The sequence below is a fragment of the Crotalus tigris genome, unplaced genomic scaffold, assembly GCF_016545835.1.
Source record: "Crotalus tigris isolate CLP2741 ecotype Arizona unplaced genomic scaffold, ASM1654583v1 scf7180000023738.1706062, whole genome shotgun sequence".
Lineage (NCBI taxonomy): Eukaryota > Metazoa > Chordata > Lepidosauria > Squamata > Viperidae > Crotalus > Crotalus tigris.
Genome location: NW_024100150.1, coordinates 1048151 through 1055041, shown reverse-complemented (window position 1 = coordinate 1055041; position 6891 = coordinate 1048151). Strand labels below are relative to the sequence as shown.

Here is a 6891-nt window from a genome sequence, read left to right as displayed (position 1 = left end):
AATTTAGTAGCCCCTGCACCTCTTGAATCTGTTACCTACACAGATTTAAAGAAATTACTAAAAGAACATTTTCAGCCCAAGTTGTCTGTTATTGCTTGGAGACATACTTTTGAACAGAGGGATCAACAGGCTGGTGAATCAGCTAAAGAGTACATTGCTGCATTGAAAAGGGCAGCTAAGCCTTGCGAGTTTAAAGACTTAGAGGAAAGGCTGAGAGACAGATTTGTATGTGGGCTGAGGAACAGAGATGTGCAGCAAAGACTTTTTGCTAAAGAGGACATATCATTCCAAGATGCCTTGAGAGAGGTTACTGCAGAAGAGGCAGCAAGTGGGGCAATCAAGAATATGAGGCCTATCAGAAGTACTCCAGAAGCTGTTTCTGTGCACCATGAAGGAGTCAAAGGAAGCTTGGAAGAGGAACCTGATGAAGAAGTAGATCATCTCTACCCAACCAAAGAAGGAAAGCAGAAGGAAGGCAAAGAAAAGTCTTCAGCTGTACCCAAGTGCTTCGGGTGTGGAGGTCGCCACAAGAGGACCGACTGCAAGTTCCGTTCTGCAATCTGTAGAGCATGTGGGAAGCAAGGCCACATAGCAGCTGTGTGTCTGGGCTGTCAGAAGGTACAACCCCAAGAAGAATTGCGCCTGAAAGGTACCAGGGTCCCCAGCCAAAACAGGGTGGGTTTCTGTGCTTCACGAAGAAGCATTTATAGGACAGGCACACACAAGCCACTCAAAAAGAAACTGTCACTTAAGGTGAAGTTGCAAGGAGTTCCATTGGTCATGGAACTAGACACTGGGTCTGCACTTTCAATCATTTCCATTCACACATTCAGAAAGATTTGTTCTGGTAGTGGTTTCCAGGCCAAGCTGAAGCCTTCTAATATAGTGCTAACAGACTTTCAAAACTCCAGTGTGTGTTAAGGGGGAGGCCACCCTTAATGTACAGTATAAGGATTTTGAAGGTCCATTAGATGTATTGATAGTGAGGGGTGAGCGCATGAGTCTCATAGGACTTGATTGGTTTGAGGCCTTGGGAATACAAGTTACAGGGCTCAATAGCTTGCAAACAGTAGATCTACAGGAAGTCTGCAAAAAATTTGCAGATGTTTTCAGCCCACAGCTGGGCACATACAAAGGACCCCCAGTTTCTTTAAAGTTGGACCCCACTGTCACTCCTATCAGAGTAAAAGTAAGAAGGGTACCTTTTGCTTTAAAAGGGAAAATTGATGCTGAATTGGACAAATTGATTCAGCAAGGAATCTTAGAACCTGTTGACTCCAGTCCTTGGGAAACTCCCATAGTCACGCCTCTTAAGGCTAATGGGGACATTCGCATCTGTGCAGACTACAAATGCACTCTAAATAAGGCATTGCAACAACATGCCTATCCTGTACCTGTAGTCAGCCATATTCTGGCTTCCCTCAAGGGTGGGTGGGTGGGCGTGTTTTTGCAAAGCTTGACTTAGCACAGGCTTATCAAGAGTTACCTGTTGATGAAGCTGCTGATGTAGCACAGACCATTGTAACTCACAGGGGGGCATTCAAAGTCAAAAGACTAAAATTTGGAGTAAATGTGGCTTCTGGAATTTTCCAAAGTGTAATGGAAAATACCTTGAGGGGTATACCAGGGGTTTGCCCTTATTTTGATTATGTCTTAATTGCTGGGGATTCCACTCAAAATTTAGCTGAGAGATTGAGGGCTGTCCTGCTGCGGTTCTGGAAAACAGGACTCAAGCTTAAAAAGGACAAATGTAAAATTGGGGTGCCTTCTACAGATTTTCTGGGATTCAAAATTGATGCCAATGGGATTCATCCTGCTGAGTCCAAGTTAAATGCTATCATGCAAGCTCCTAGACCTAAGTCCAAAGCGGAACTACAAGCTTTTCTGGGCCTTTTGAATTTTTATAATTCATTCATTCCTAACAAGGCTAATATAGCTGAACCACTTCATAGGCTTCTGGACAAGCAGGCAGTGTGGCAGTGGTCACAAGCACACGAAGCAAGTTTCAATGAGGTTAAGGCCTTACTCACATCCAACAATGTGCTTGCACATTTTAATGAAACTCTCCCTGTGTGCATCGCTTGTGATGCTTCTCCTTATGGAGTGGGAGTAGTACTCAGCCACCTTAGACCAGATGGAACTCAGGTTCCTGTTGCGTATTACTCCAGAACCTTGTCTTCTGCTGAACGGAACTACGCCCAGATTGACAGGGAGGCCTTAGCTGTTGTTGCTGGAATTAAAAAATTCCATGATTTTTTATATGGCAGACATTTCACGGTCTACACTGACCATAAGCCTTTGTTGGGGCTGTTTACCACAAACAAACAAACTCCACACATCATATCCCCCAAGATGCTGAAATGGTCAATCTTTCTGTCAGCCTATGACTTTTCTTTGATTCACAAACCTGGGAAAGAAATGGGTCATGCTGATGGCCTCAATAGATTACCCTTACAAGAAGTAGAGGCTGATCCTGCCCCTGCCATAAACATCCTTTCCATTCAGGCGCTGCCTGAGTCACCTCTAAATGCCAGGGATATGGCTGCTGAATCAGCCACAGATCTCACACTCTCTCGTGTCTTATCCTGGGTTTTGTCTGGATGGCCAGAGAGTTGTCCAGGCACTGAGTTTCAGAGTTTCTGGCTGAAAAGGAACGAGTTATCCACTTTTCAGGGTTGTCTGCTGTGGGGCAGCAGAGTTGTCATTCCTACCTCAATGAGGTCTAGGGTCTTAGGTTACCTTCCCAAGGGTCATCCTGGCATTGTACAAATGAAGGCACTTGCGCGCAGCCATTTGTGGTGGTCTGGGTTAGACAAGGAAATTGAGGCTAAGGTGCATGCATGCCACCTTTGTCAGTGCTCACACCCAGAAATGCCCCAGGCTCCTGTGCATAGATGGGAGGAAACACAGTCTCCATGTCTAGGGTGCACATCGATTACGCTGGGCCCTTTCAGGGTCAATTCTTCTTGGTCCTGGTTGATAGCTATTCAAAATGGCTTGAGGTTGTACCTGTCTCTTCCACCACCAGTGCAAAGACCATTCAAGTACTGAGGGGGATTTTTGCTGCACATGGGCTCCCGGATGTTTTGGTGTCTGACAATGGCCCTCAAATCATTTCTTCCAATTCCAAGCTTTCTTACAGGCCAACACGATGCGTCATGCCACTTCTGCGTCTTTCCACCCTTCCACCAACGGTATGGCTGAACGGATGGTCCGCATCACCAAGGATGCTTTAAAGAAACTGACCTATGGGGACTGGCATCACAGGTTGGCTGATTTTCTCCTTGCTTACCGCACCACATCTTCAACTTCTACAGGGAGAAGCCCAGCTGAACTTCGCTGGGGGCGCAAACTGACTACTAAACTTGACCGGTTGCATCTGGACAGACTGCCTCCTAAGTTTACATAACCCAGGGCACCGAGGCAATTGCTAGTGTGTGCCCCAGTTTGGACCCATAACTACGGGCCTGGTCACTTGTGGGTTCCTGCTGTAGTATGTAAGGTTACAGGTCCCTTGTCATATGAGGTCTCCTTGGATGACAGTCGTATCCTGCGACGGCATATCAACCAGCTGCGTACAAGACTCGACTCACTTTCCGAGATTCCTGGGTCTTTTCCGGGGGGGAGGGGGACCTATATGGGCAAAGGGAAGGGTGTTGGCAGCAGCCAGGCACTGACAGAGAGGCCACAGACGGCCTATCACAAGATTCCGCGAGTGTTCCGAACAGAAATTCAGGGGAACCAGCTAGCACACAGGCTCCAGTGCCTACTCCAGCCAGGGAGTCACCCCGGGGGCATAATCATTACCCATTCACTCCATTCAGCACTCCAGTCAGGGAGAATAACCGGGAGCATCCTAATAATTCAAATATTGCAAGAGAGCTGGCACACAATCAACATAGTTGGCCCAACACTGCCACTGTCCCCAGAAAAGGACATTCACACAGGAAGGTGGTCGGAGGGCCAAATCCAAATTCTGACACTTCTGATACAACGGAGGGGGCAACTGAGTTTTGGGACAGTACTGAAATCACAGATAGTCCTACTATGGAACTGGGGAGTGGATGAAGACAGCCTCACGATAGGTCCAGTGTGGGCCTGAGAGGCTCTTCAGAGTTGCCCAACAGTGGCAGCCTTCTAGAGGGGCCAGAAAGCCTGCAACTAGGCAGGTCAACCAGGTTATGGAGAGAACAAAGTCCTGGTCTGACGAGCCCGGTGGGCAAGCAAGCAGGCCAGGCAAAGGGGCATGGTCCATGGGGACCACCAGGGTCTGAGGAAGGGGGCGAAACCATATCATCCTCTGGACAAGATGTACTTGAGAATTATCAGGGCCGACGAAGATCACAGAGAGCTAAGAGATCTCCCAAATATCTTGAAGATTTTGTAACTCTGCTGGCAAAACAGAAGCAGTAAGAGTGTGTTTCTGTGGAAGCTGGAAAGAGGGACACTGGGGAATTAATCCCCAGAATTATAGCATGGCACCATTGGAGCAGGGTTGACACACCACGCTCGTGTTGAGGTCGCGTGTATCTATTCATGTAGTTGTAGTCTTAGCTGGGGGGGGAGGGGTGTTGTGTCCTGAGCCTGCAAAGGCAGGCTCGGGATATTGCAATGGTCCCAGGCAGTTGCAAGCTGCCCGGGACCAGACTGGCTGGCGCCAGCGCTCACACGCATGCGCGAGGCGCGCAGCATGCCTAAATGTTGCTTTTTGGCCTGGGAATTGTCTTTAAGAGAGGCTGAGAGGTTTGCTCACCTCAGTGTTGTAACAGGGGCTACTGAAGACTAATAAAGAGTTCCTGAAACCACAGAATGCTTCGTGAAGTCATTGCCATTAACCGAGGACTCAACAGTTTTCATTTTCTCTTTTACTTTTGAAAGAACCTCCTATTATGCACTCTTGAGAAAGTTTATTGAAACTACAGCTGTACAGTCAGAATCATCAGTAGTATTTTTTTAAGTAATAAAAAATTAGTTACAATATAAAATTCTACCTGTATTCATTCATTTATTTAGATTTTGATCCTACTAGTTCCTAATGTCTTTCAGTAATATGCAATAAAAGGATAAACCCAATTAAAAATATAAATCCTGCATTTTAATTTAAATAAATTATAATGGTAAAAATAGAAAGCCCATGAAATGCACATTAAAAAAAAATTAGGTCTATTTGCTGGTATATTTTAAACCACTTTAGCAGCTTCAGAAACTTGAGCTAATTATAGGATGACCTTAAAAGAAGGGGAAGATATAGAAATAATTCTTCTGTGTAACATGGAACTAAGCATTAGAGTACCTTGAGCAGCATTTAATCTCTTTTCCCAAAAATAAAAGCATTCATATTATTTCAAAAATGGCATTCTGCATTAGAATCTTTCTTATAGCATTTTTTACTTCATGATTCCTTAAAGAATAGATCAGAGGATTTAAAATTGGTGTAAGAACACTGTATAAAAGAGAAATGATCAGGTCTTTATCAGAAGAACCACTGGCAGAAGCAAACATATAGTTAGACAATACTGGTATATAGAACATTGCCACAATAGTCAGGTGAGATGCACAGGTGGAGAAGGCTTTCCAACAGTTCTGCCATGACTGGACTTTAAGGAAGAGAAAGGAAAGGATGTAAAAATAGGAAAGAAGAGTGAAAGAGAAAGAACAAAAAGCAATTGAACCAGTAACAAGATTTAGCAGGACATAACTAAGTCTTGTACTACTGCAAGCTAATGTCAGGAGGGTTTGATGTCACAAAAAACATGCGGGATGAGATTGGGGCCACAGAAAACAAGTTGAGAGGTCACAGTTGTATGCATCAAGGCATAAAAAAATCCAGTGGCCCATGTGACTCCAGCTAGGGTAATACAAGCCCATTTATTCATGATGAGAGTATAACGCAATGGATTGCAGATAGCCACATAGCGGTCACATGCCATGATGCCCAGAAGCACAGCCTCATTACAGCCCAGGAAGTGGAAGAAGTGCAGTTGAGTGAGGCAGCCAATAAAAGAAATAGACTGGTGCTTTCTAAGGAATCTCCTTAGCATTTTTGGTACAGTCACTGTTGAGTAGCATATATCCAAACAAGAAAGATTTCCCAGAAAAAAATACATGGGGGTGTGAAGCCGAGGTTCAGCCAGAATGACTGTCAGAATGGCCCCATTTCCCAATAAACAGGCTATATAGAGCAGCAAGAAAAATATGAAGAGAACCTGTTGTAGCCTATGGTCCCCTGTTAGACCAAGGAGAATAAATTCAGATACTTCTGTCCAGTTCTTCATGTCTGTCAATAAGAAAAAAAGTGAGTGTTTTGAGAGAATCTCACAGTGCTGTGCAAATGACAACAAAAAAGCCACTTTTAATACATGCATTCAATCATGAATCTTGTAATTAAATTCAATCCATACAAATACTTCATGCATTTATTCAATATATTATCATTAGATTTTATTTTTCAAGACTTGTAAAACTATTTGGTGTCTTTACACCAGTTTGGATGTTGACAAACAAAATTGGAGACATGATGAAGGAGCAAAATAGTTGGAAATATTAGCAAATTTTTCATTATTTAGAAAAAACTTGTAAATTCTGAAAAATTAAACTCAACATAATAGAAATGATGAATCTATTCACATAATGGCAAATAAGGAAGGGTAAGGATGGATGATATGTTGGCTTTTTTCCATATCTTTTCTTGTGTGTTAAAGGGACATAAGTTATAAGGTTTCAGTCTATCGAGATGTGTTCATTCTCGGAACACATCACATTCTTTGATCAAATCAAAGAAAGCCCAAAGTGATAAAGACAAAGAGAGAGAAAAAGAAAACAATAGCATGGCAAGATAAAAAATAATAGAATTTTATTCCCAATGCAGAAATAAGCAACAAAATATAACAA

At 43.7% G+C, this 6891-nt stretch overlaps 1 pseudogene; it reads right to left on the bottom strand.

Moving 5' to 3' along the window:
* Positions 1 to 5334: 5334 nt before the first annotated feature.
* Positions 5335 to 6275, bottom strand: LOC120298081 (annotated as a pseudogene).
* Positions 6276 to 6891: the final 616 nt, after the last annotated feature.